Source organism: Piliocolobus tephrosceles, chromosome 5 (assembly GCF_002776525.5).
Source record: "Piliocolobus tephrosceles isolate RC106 chromosome 5, ASM277652v3, whole genome shotgun sequence".
In the NCBI taxonomy this organism is placed as follows: Eukaryota; Metazoa; Chordata; class Mammalia; order Primates; family Cercopithecidae; genus Piliocolobus; species Piliocolobus tephrosceles.
Genome location: NC_045438.1, coordinates 164205335 through 164217628, shown reverse-complemented (window position 1 = coordinate 164217628; position 12294 = coordinate 164205335). Strand labels below are relative to the sequence as shown.

General features: G+C 47.1%; 1 pseudogene; it reads left to right on the top strand.

The window, feature by feature from the left end:
• Positions 1 to 868: 868 nt before the first annotated feature.
• LOC111548638 lies at positions 869 to 11940 on the top strand (annotated as a pseudogene).
• Positions 11941 to 12294: the final 354 nt, after the last annotated feature.

Below are 12294 nucleotides of genomic sequence, written 5' to 3'. Positions count from 1 at the left end.
ACCAATCAGCAGGACATGGGTGGGGCCAAATGAGGGAATAAAAGCTGGCCACCTGAGGCAGCAGCGGCAACCCGCTGGGGTCCCCTTCCACGCTGTGGAAGCTTTGTTCTTTCGCTCTTCACAATAAATCTTGCTGCTGCTCACTCTTTGGGTCTGCACTGCCTTTATGAGCTGTAACACTCACTGTGAAGGTCTGCGGTTTCACTCCTGTAGTCGGTGAGACCATGAACCCACTGGGAGGAACAAACAACTCTGGACGTGCCACCTTTAAGAGCTGTAACACTCACTGCAAAAGTCTGCAGCTTCACTCCTGAAGGCAGTGAGACCACAAACCCACTGGAAGGAAGAAACAACTCCGGACACACCACCTTTGAGAGCTGTAACACTCACTGTGAAGGTCTGTGGCTTCACTCCTGAAGTCAAGTGAGACCACAAACCCACCGGAAGGAAGAAACTCTGGATACATCAGAATATCTGAAGGAACAAACTCCAGACACACCATCTTTAAGAACTGTAACACTCGGCTGGGCGCAGTGGCTCACACCTGTAATCCCAGCACTTTGGGAGGCCGAGGCAGGTGGATCACAAGGTCAGGAGATCGAGAACATCTTGGCTAACACAGTGAAACCCTGTCTCTACTAAAAATACAAAAAATTAGTTGGGCGTGGTGGCAGGCACCTGTGATCCCAGCTATTTGGGAAGCTGAGGCAGAAGAATGGCATGAACCCCGGAGGTGGAACTTGCAGTGAGCCGAGATGGTGCTACTGCACTCCAGCCTGGGCCACAGAGCAAGACTCTATCTCGAAACAAAACAAAACAAAACAAAAAACCCCAAAAAACTGTAACACTCACTGCGGGGATCCAAAGCTTCATTCTTGAAGTCAGCGAGACCAAGAACCCACAGGAAGGAACTAATTCTGGACACATTTTGGCTACCCAAATGGGACAATCACCATGCAGTGAGTACCATGGGACCCCTTTCACTTGCTATTCTGTCCTATTTTTCCTTAGAATTCGGGGGCTAAATACCAGGCACCTGTCAGCCAGTTAAAAGTGACTAGTGTGGCCACTGGACTAAAGACACGGGTGGCAGGCTTTCTGGGAAAGGGCTCTCTAACAACCCCCAACTCTTCGGGGGTGGGAGAGTTGGTTTGCTTGGAACCAGCTTCTGCTTTTCCTGTACTTCTGGGCTGAGCCAAGGGTCAACAGAGAGGAAAGTCATACAACTCTGGGGTCCCAACAACAGGTTGGTTGACCCTGCAGCCATGAGCAGAACTCTCAAAGTCATATCTTCCAGGCGAGACTCACCCATCTATGCTATCTATCCTGACTCTTGCCTCCTGGGTCCTAATGCCTGTCAGATAATCTCCCTCTCGCCTCTCTTCTCCTTGGCTAGTCCCACTTCTAAAAATCACTCCCTGTCTCTGGTGCTTTTCTAGTTTCTCCTATAAGAATGATTTCTAGTATAAACTTCAGGACTGTTACCTTCTTTAGGCACCTGGGTTCACCAATCAGAAAGACATAATTTTTGTCCAAAGCCCTGTTGGGGCAGGGGGACTATCTGGAATTCTAGGATCCCTCCTCAGACAAGCAGGCCTAACAAAAACTATTCCTGAAGCTAGGATATGGGGAGCTTCAGAAATATCCTTCTTATTCAAGTGAGGACAAAAGGCGTCACTCTTCCAACCCTGGAGATCCCTTCCCTCACTCAGGGTATGGCCCTCTACTTCATTTTTGGGGCATAACATCTTCATAGTACAGGAGTAAAGTCCCAGTACTAACAGGAGAATGCTTAGGACTCTAACAGGTTTTTGAGAATGAGTCAGTAAGGGCCAGTAAATCCTATTTTTCTCAGTCCTCCTTGTGGTCTAGGAGGAAAACTAGTGTTTCTGCTGCTGCGTTGGTGAGCGCAACTATCCTGATCATCAGGGTCCAAGGACCATTGTGGGTTCTTGGGCAGGGGGAGAAACAAAACAAACCAAAACCGTGGACAGTTTTGTCTTCCAGATGGGAAACACTGAGGCATCAACAGGCTGACCCTTGAAATGCATCCTAAGCCACTGGGACCAGTTTGACCCACTAACCTGGAAAAAGAGGTGGCTCATTTTTTTTCTGCACTATGGCCTGGCCCCAATATTCTCTGATGGGGAAAAATGGCCACTTGAGGGAAGTATAAATTACAATACTATCCTGCAGCTTGACCTTTTCTGTAAGAGGGAAGGTAAATGGAATGAAATACCTTGTGTCCAAACTTTCTTTTCATTGAAGGAGAATACACAACTATGCAAAGCTTGGAATTTACATCCCACAGGAGAACCTCTCAGCTTACCCCCATAGCCTAGCCTCCCTATAGCCCCCCTTCCTATTAATAATAAGCCTCCTCTAATCTCCCCCTCCCAGAAGGAAATAGCAGAGAAATCTCCAAGGGACCACACAACCCCCCAGGCTATCAGTTGTGTCCCCTTCAAGCTGTAGGGGGAGGGAAATTTGTCCCAACCCAGGTACATGTCCCCTTCTCCCTCTCTGATTTAAAGGAGATCAAGGCAGACCTGGGGAAGTTTTCAGATGATCCTGATAGGTACATAGATGTCCTACAGGGTCCAGGGCAAACTTTCTATCTTACTTGGAGAGATGTCAGGCTATTGTTAGATCAAACCCTGGCCTTTAATGAAAAGAATGTGGCTTTAGCTGCAGCCCGAGAGTTTGGAGATTCTTAGTATCTTAGTCAAGTAAATGATAGAGTGACAGCTGAAGAAAGGGACAAATTCCCTACCGGTCAGCAAGCCATCCAAGTATGTATCCCCACTGGGACCTCAGCTCAGATCGTGGGGACTGGAGTCATAAACATGTGTTGACCTGTGTTCTAGAAGGACTAAGAATTAGGAAAGAGCCCATGAATTATTCAGTGACGTCCACCATAACTCAGGGAAAGGAAGAAAATCCTTCTGCCTTCCTTGAGTGGCTAAGGGAGGCCTTAAGAAAATATACTCCCCTGTCACCTGACTCACTAGAGGGTCATTTGATTCTAAAAGATAAGTTTATTACCCAATCAGCTGCAGATATCAGGAGAAAGCTCCAAAAGCTAGCCCTGGGCCCTGAACAAAATCTGGAGGCATTATTAAACCTGGCAACCTTGGTGTTCTATAATAGGGACCAAGAGGAACAGGGTCAAAAGGAAAAGCGAGATCAGAGAAAGGCCGTGGCCTTAGTTGTGGCCCTCAGACAAACAAACCTTGGTGGTTCAGAGAGGACAGAAAGTGGAGCAGGCCAATCACCCGGTAAGGCTTGTTATCAGTGTGGCTTACAAAGACACTTTAAAAAAGATTGTCCAATGAGAAACAAGCCGCCCCCTCATCCATGTCTGCTATGCCAAGACAATCACTGGAAGTCACACTGCCCCAGAGTGCAATGGTTCTCTGGGCCAGAAGCCCCCGGCCAAATGATCCAACAACAGGACTGAAGGTGCCCAGGGCAAACGCCAGCTCATGTCATCCACACTGAGCCCCAGGTACGTTTAACCATTGAGGGCCAGGAAATTGGCTTCCTCCTGGACACTGGCTCGGCCTTCTCAGTGTTAATCTCCTGTCCCAGATGACTGTCCTTAAGGTCCATTACCATCTGAGGAATTCTGGAACAGCCTGTAACCAGGTATTTCTCCCACCTCCTCAGTTGTAATTGGGAGACTTTGCTCTTTTCACACGCCTTTCTTGTTATGCCTGAAAGTCCCACACCCTTATTAGGAAGGGACATATTAGCCAAAGCTGGAGCTATTATCTACATGAATATGTAGAACAAGTTACCCTTTTGTTGTCTCCTGCTTGAGGAGGGAATCAACCCTGAAATCTGGGCATTGGAAGGACAATTTGGAAGGGCAATTTTGCCTGCCCAGTCCAAATCAGGCTAAAAGATCCCACCACTTTTCCCTATCAAAGGCAATATCCCTTATGGCCTGAAACTCATAAAGGATTACAGGATATTATTAAACACTTAAAAGCTCAAGGCTTAGTAAGGAAATGCAGCAGTCCCTGCAACACCCCGATTCTAGGAGTACAAAAACCGAATGGTTAGTGGAGACTAGTGCAAGATCTTAGGCTCATCAATGAGGCATTAGTTCCTCTATATCCAGTTGTACCCAACCCCTATACCCTGCTCTCAAATACCATAGGAAGCAGAATAGTTTAGTGTTCTGGACCTCAAGGATGCCTTCTTCTGCATTCCCCTGCACTCTGACTCCCAGTTTTTCTTTGCCTTTGAGGATCCCACAGACCACACATTCCAACTTATGTGTACAGTCTTGCCCCAAGGATTTAGGGATAGCCCTCATCTGTTTGGTCAGGCACTGGCCCAAGATCTAGGCCACTTAAGGTCCAGGCAGTCTGGTCCTTTAGTACGTGGATGATTTACTTTTGGCTACCAGTTCAGAAGCTTCATGCCAGCAGGCTGCTTTAGATCTCTTGAACTTTCTAGTTAATCAAGGGTACAAGGCATCTAGGTTGAAGGCCCAGCTTTGCTAAAGCAGGTCAAATATCCAGGCCTAATCTTAGCCAGAGGGACCAGGGCCCTCAGCAGGGAATGAATACAGTCTGTACTGGCTCATCCTCAACCTAAGACATTAAAACAGTTGCAGAGGTTCCTTGGAATCACCACCTTTTGCTGACTATGGATCCCCAGATACAGTGAGATAGCCAGGCCCCTCTATACTCTAATCAAGGAGACCCAGAGGGCAAATACTCATCTAGTAGAATGGAAACCAGGGGCAGAAACAGCCTTCAAAACCTTAAAGCAGGCCCTAGTACAAGCTCCAGCTTTAAGCCTTCCCACAAGACAAAACTTCTTTTTATACATCACAGAGAGAGCAGGGATAGCTCTTGGAGTCCTTACTCAGACTTGCGGGACAACCCCACAACCAGTGGCATACCTCAGTAAGGAAATTGATGTAGTAGCAAAAGGCTGGCCTCACTGTTTATGGGTAGTTGCAGCGGTGGCCGTTTTAGTGTCAGAGGCTATCAAAATAATACAAGGAAAGGATCTCACTGCCTGGACTACTCATGATGTAAATGGCATACCAGGTGCCAGAGGAAGTTTATGGCTATCAGACAACCGCCTACTTAGATACCAGGCGCTGCTCCTTGAGGGACCAGTGCTTCAAATACATATGTGTGTGGCCCTCAACCCTGCAACTTTTCTCCCAGAGGATGAGGAACCAATCGAGTGTGAGTGCCAACAAATTATAGTCCAGACTTATGCCGCCCGAGATGATCTCTTAGAAGTCCCCTTAGTTAATCCTGACCTTAATCTATATACCAATGGAAGTTCATTTGTGAAGAATGGGATACGAAGGGCAGGTTATGCCATAGTTAGTGCTGTAACCTTACTTGAAAGTAAGCCTCTTCCCCCTGGGACCAGCGCCCAGTTAGCAGAACTAGTGGCACTTACCCCAGCCTTAGAACTGGGAAAGGGAAAAAGAATAAATGTGTATACAGATAGCAAGTATGCTTATCTAATCCTACATGCCCACACTGCAATATGGAAAGAAAGAGAGTTCCTAACCTCTGGGGGAACCCCCATTAAATACCACAAGGAAATCATGGAGTTATTACATGCGGTGCAAAAACCCAAGGAGGTGGCGGTCTTACACTGCCAAAGCCATCAGAAACGTGAAGGAGAAAAGGCAGAAGCAAACCATCAGGCAGATGCTGAGGCCAAAATTGCTGCCAGGTGGAAACTCCCATTAGAAATACCTATGGAAGGACCCTTGGTATGGAAAACCCCCTCCAAGAGATTAAGCTCCAGTATTCCCCGACTGAAACAGAATGGGGACTTTCATGGGGGCATAGTTTTCTCCCCTTGGGGTGGTTAATGACAGAAGAAGGAAAGGTACTTATATCTGAAGCCAACCAGTGGAAAATACTTAAAACCCTCCACCAAACTTTTCATATAGGTATTGAAAACACTCATCAAATGGCCAAATCCCTATTTACAGGGCCACATCTCCTCCGGACCATCCAACAAGTAGTCAAAGCCCATGAGATGTGCCAAAGGAATCATCCCTTGGTCCATTGTAAGGCCCCTTTGGGGGACAAAGAGTAGGTCACTATCCTGGAGAGGACTGGCAGTTACACTTCACCCATACGCCTAAGTCAAAGGGATTTCAATACTTGTTGGTCTGTGCTGATACCTTTACAAATTGGATAGAAGCTTTCCCCTGCAAGACAGAGAAGGCTCAGGAAGTGATTAAAGTCCTAATTCATGAAATAATTCCTACATTTGGGCTTCTCCAAAGCTTACAGAGCAACAATGGTCCGGCTTTTGAAGCCACGATAACTCGGAATTTCCAGGGTGCTAGGGATACAATATCACCTTCACTGCACCTGAAGGCCACAACCCTTAGGGTAGGGAAGGTCGAGAAGGCAAATGAAACACTCAAGAGGCACTTAAGGAAACTTACACAAAAAACTCATCTCCCATGGCCTACTCTTTCACCCATGGCCTTGTTGAGAATCTCCTCACAAAATGGGGCTCAGTCCATCTGAAATTCTCACAAAATGGGGCTCAGTCCACATGAAATGCTGTATGAACGACTTTTCTCACAAATGACCTCTTACTTGATCAGGAAATGGCCAACTTGGTCAAAGATATAACTTCTTTGGCAAAATATCAATGAAACCTTAAAAACCTACCTGAAGGATGTCACAGAGAAAAGGGAACAGAGTTGTTTCAACCAGGAGATCTAGTGTTGGTCAAATCTCTCCCCTCTGCCTCACCATCTATGGACTCTTTGTGGGAAGGACCATACTCGGTAATCCCCTCTACCCCCACTGCAGTTAAGGTGGCAGGAGTGGAATCTTGGACTCATCACACCCAAGTTAAACTTTGGACACCCCTGAGGAACCTGCAGGACCGTCAGCTCAGAAGTCCCAAGATCAGCCAGACCAACCTCGATACACCTGTGAACCACTGGAGGACTTGCATCTCCTATTTTGGAAGGAAACATCCCAGACTAAAAAGGCTCCTACCAATGATCCTGAAAAAAATCCCCTTCCTCCTTAAAAAAGATAAGTGAAAACTTACAAAATCTTTAACACCTCTCCTTACCCCTTTAATGGAATCCTTTTGCTATTTCATCATATTATTAAGTAGCATACTAACCATACTCTTTGCGATAGGACTATATACTGTAGCTCCTGCTGGGACAAAAATCCTAATCACATCAATCTTCTTTCTATCTTCCTTCCTTCTGACAGCAATTTACCCCTACCTTTAACTCAGACTGGATAAAATGATCTTGTCGTCCAGAGCACCCGCTTTAACCTTCCTATTTACTCTTTGCCTATCCCTCCTGCTTCCTTGGATACCTTATAAAATCATCCCTCCCCTTCCACTAGCTCTTAATTACCTCTACAAGACTCTCAACTTAACCCACTCTCTGTTAAACCAGTCCATTCCTTCCCTGGCAAATGACTGTTGGCTTTGTATCGCTTGATCAACTTCTTATGTTGCCACTCCCATTCTCACAAAAAACTGGGTCTTTACCAACTTAACCTACCACCCTCATTATGAAGGAAAAGACCCTTTCCGACATCTAAATATGCAATCATTAGCCAACTTCCCCATCTCTGATAGGACCAAGAATACCCTAACAGGACGTGCAATCCAACTTTTACATTCTTAATTTCCAACCTCACCTATTACACAAGCAATGAAAAGCCCATACATGGCCCTGTAACTACGAATACCATCATAACTTTCCAAGCCCCTTTATGCATCCAATGCAACCTGTTATCAGGCCTGCCCCGGGGCACCTACTACCCCATCAGTGTAATTACTCCCTACAATTTCAAGCCCCAACTGATCATAGTAACTTCCGAGTCACCCAAACAGCTCCATTCAGATGGCTTGTCCACTTCTCAGGGCCCCCCAAAATCATCACCTCCTCTCTGCTTAACAAACAGTCCAGGTTTTGTAATGGCAAACATACTCCCGGCATGACCATTCACCCCTGGACCCCCTGCAGCAGTGGCCCCCACCGCTAGTGAATGCCTTCTCATCCCGTCTTTCAGTCACTCTCTCGAATGGTTCCTAGTAGATACAAAATTTTTTTTCTCCAATGGGAAAATAGAACACACAGAGCAACTCAGTTTGCTTCCAACACACCTTTCCAGCTGCTCACTGGAGCTACCTTGGCAAGTACTCTAGGATTATGGGAAAATGAAAACAAACTCTCACACCTTTTAAACATATACAACCAGTTCTGTCTACCCAGCCAAGATATATTCTTCTTATGTGGAATGTTGACCTATATCTGCCTCCCCACTAACTGGACAGGCACCTGCACCTTAGTCTTTCTAAGTCCCAACATTAACATTGCCCCAGGAAATCAGACTCTATCAGTACCCCTCAAAGCTGAAGTCCATCAGCACAGAGCCATACAACTAATACCCCTACTTATAGGGTTAGGAATGGCTATTGCTACCAGAACCGGAATAGCCAGTTAATCTACTTCATTATCCTACTACCACACACTTTCAAAGGATTTCTCAGACAATTTGCAAGAAATAACAAAATCTATCCTTACTCTACAATCCCAAATAGACTCTTTGGCAGCCATCCCTCTTCAAAACCACTGAGGCCTAGACCTCCTGACTGCTGAGAGGAGGACTCTGCATCTTCTTAGGGGAAGAGTGTTGTTTTTACACTAAACAGTCAAGGATAGTACAAGATGCTGCCCAGTGTTTACAGGAAAAGGCTACTGAAATCAGACAATGCCTTTCAAACTCTTATACCAACCTCTGGAGTTGGGCAACGTGGCTTCTCTGCTTTCTAGGTCCATGGCAGCCATCTTGCTATTACTTGCCATTGGGCCCTATATTTTTAACCTCCTTGTCAAATTTGTTTCCTCTAAAATTGAGGCCATCAAGCTACAGATGGTCTTACAAATGGAACCCAAAATGAGCTCAACTAACAACTTCTACTGAGGATCCCTGGACAGACCCACTGGCCCTTTCACTGGCCTAGAGAGTTGCCCTCTGGAGGACACTACAACTGCAGGGCCCCTTCTTTGCCCCTATCCAGCAGGAAGTAGCTAAAGCGGTCATTGTCCAATTCCAAACAGCAGTTGGGGTGTCCTATTTAGAGGGGGGATTGAGAGGTGAAGCCGGCTGGGCTTCTGGGTTGGGTGGGGACTTGGGAGAACTTTTATGTCTAGCTAAAGGATTGTAAATGCACCAATCAGCACTCTGTAAAAACGGACCAATCAGCACTCTGTAAAATGGACCAATCAGCAGGACATGGATGGGGCCAAATAAGGGAATAAAAGCTGGCCACTCCCAGTGGAGACCTGCTTGGGTCCTCTTCCATGCTGTGGAAGCTTTGTTCTTTCGCTCTTCACAATAAATCTTGCTGCTGCTCACTCTTTGGGTCCGCACTACCTTTATGAGCTGTAACACTCACTGCGAACATCTGCAGCTTCACTCCTGAAGTCAGGGAGACCATGAACCACCAGGAGGAACAAACAACTCTGGATGCGCCACCTTTAAGAGCTGTAACACTCACTGCAAGGGTCTGTGGCTTTACTCCTGAAGTCAACAAGACCACAAACCCACCAGAAGGAAGAAACAACTCTAGGTGCACCACCTTTAAGAGCTGTAACACTCACTGCGAAGGTCTGCAGCTTTACTCCTGAAGTCAAGCGAGACCACGAACCTACCAGAAGGAAGAAACTCTGGACACATCTGAACATCTGAAGGAACAAACTCCAGATACACCATCTTTAAGAACTGTAACAGTCACTGTGAGGGTCTGCAGCTTCATTCTTGAAGTCAGCGACACCAAGAACCAACTGGAAGGAACCGATTCCAGACACGCCAGGGTGCCTGGCAGGGTCTCAATCACAAACAAGACAGCTTTCAGACTTTGGGAACATGTGCTGGCCTGTGGTGACAGCAAAGTGAACTTGTTGAGCACCACGATATTGGAAAAAGGCTTTCAAAATTCTGCTTGGGGTAAGAATTGCCTCAGAGTTTACAAAAGCCCTGAGTTGTTAGGGGAACAAAAATGGTGTCACGAGGAGGAAGAAGGGATAAGATTAAGGCAGGAACCGATGGTTTAAATGTTCCCAGTCGTCAGGTCCTAGGTTCCAAATTGGAGTTTTCTTACCCTGAGGGCTTGGGTGACTCCAGCCCCTAAGCCTAGCGTGGAGTAGAGGTAGTCAGGAGCAGCACCATTCCAATTCCACCTTGTCGGCTGCTCCTAAGGACAACAATTGCCAATGCTACTCTTGTTTAAATTGAGACACGCCCTTATGAGCTCTTCATCTCTTTAGCCAGACTCTCTTATTTTTTCTTCAATACACGTTCCGTAAATAAAAAACATAAAGTGATTTAAAAAACTGAGGTTGAAGGTTGGAACTGAGCTTCTCTGAGAATGCTCTTCCTATATTTTTATTTTTAATTTTTTTTTTTTTTTTTTTTTTTTTTTTTTTGAGAGGGAGTCTCTATTGCTCAGGCTGGAGTGCAGTGGTGCGATCCTGGTGCAGTGGCGTGATCCCGGTTCACTGAAACCTCCATCTCCCTGGTTCAAGCTATTCTCCTACTTCCACCCACTGGGTGCTGGGATTATAGGCGTGAGCCACTGCTTCTGGCCTGAGAGTGCTCTTTCTATAGAGTAGCTTGGTGTAAAGAAGAGGACTCTGGCTTCAGAAAAAGGCAGACTTTGGTTCAGATCCTGGCTCTGCTCCCTGGTACTCACCAGAAACTTAGGAAGCGCTGTAACTCCCTGGTTATCACTTACCTCTCCGTGAAATAAAGATAAGGATAAACTACAATAATTATATATAATTCTATAGGCTTGTAAAACAAAAAAGTTATAAATAATTAAATCAATATAATTTATAAACAAAATTACATAATAAACTTTTACATCCAGTCAGCCCTCTATAGCCACAGGCCCTCTATATCCTGCATCCATTAGTTTAACCAACATGGCCCGCCAGGGGGCGCGAGTGGGCACCAGGGCCCAGTGGGAAGGGGGCCGGGAGCCCGCGAGGCGCAAGCGCAGTGCAGAACCCCTCCATTTTGTCTTCACTGCAGCCACAGCCGCAGGTCGTGCGTGCCTGCCTGCCTGCAAATGTTTGAGGGAGACACTGAGCGTCGCGGTCTCCGCTGTGGGGAGAAAGTCCAGCAAAGCCAAGGAGAAGAAACAGAAGTGGTTGGGGGAGCCAACAGCCATGGATGCTGTTTGTGCCAAAGGGGATGCCGTCAACAGGCTTGGAGACCCTCTGGAGGCTTTCCTGCTATTCAGGAAATCTGATTGAAACTGGACTGAATGTCACCATTGAGTATAGGCGAGGGTCTGGACTGCAGCCAGCCACCATGGAGTGGGCCTTGGACCTGACCAAAAGCGATGTATGAGCAGACCATGTATGAGCAGAGGGAGTGGGGCTGGAAGGACAGAGAGAAAGACCCAGCCTGGTACCTCATCGCTGGGGAATGCATTTACCTTCTGTTGCCTTTTCTTACTTCTTTGCCGTGGAGTGCAGGGGATGAAGTCCTGCATGGGAAGCGAGGTGTGGCGGAAAGGCCTGGGGGAATTTCCTCCTACAGAGCCTGCAGCTCATGCCCGACAGCACGCAGATGAAGGAGGTTATGTTAATGGTGTTCAGGCACAATCATGGCACCTACCAGTTCTGCAGAGAAGCCTGCAGTTTGAACTTGATGACTCTTGTCCCAGCGTGTCTGGTTGCTGTGGGGAGGACTGCTCCTGTAAGATCCTGAGCTGGAGAACCAAGTTTGGGGACAGCCAGCATGCCCATGCAGGTAGGCACTGTGGTGGCTGCTGCCACTGACCTCCCAGAGCCACTTGCAAATCACAGTACTCTCTTCTAAGGTCTGTCGTCTCTCTTGGGCTCATCGTTTGCCAGGTGCCCTCAGAGCTGTGGCCTCCTCAGCCCTGCACCTGTCAGGCTGCACCCCGAGAACGCAGAACCCTGGGAGAAGTGGTATGAGCTGCTCCTCCTCCTCTCTCCTGGGAGACCAGAGTGCTAGGAGAGAATGAAGAGGAGCGGGAAGAGTGGGTGGAGGCCTGGCCGTGAAGCTCATCCTCACATAGTGAGGCTCCTGGGCCCTGGGTGGAGGTTCTCCCACTTCTCTGCAGCTCCTGGATAACTGGCAAACTCCCCTCCCCTACACATGAACACTTGGGAAAGTGCAATGTTTATGTTCACTTTTATGAAAATCTTGGAGTCCTGGGTCTGTGGTTTGGAGCCCCAAAGAGGAACGCATTGGGTGTAAGATCTGG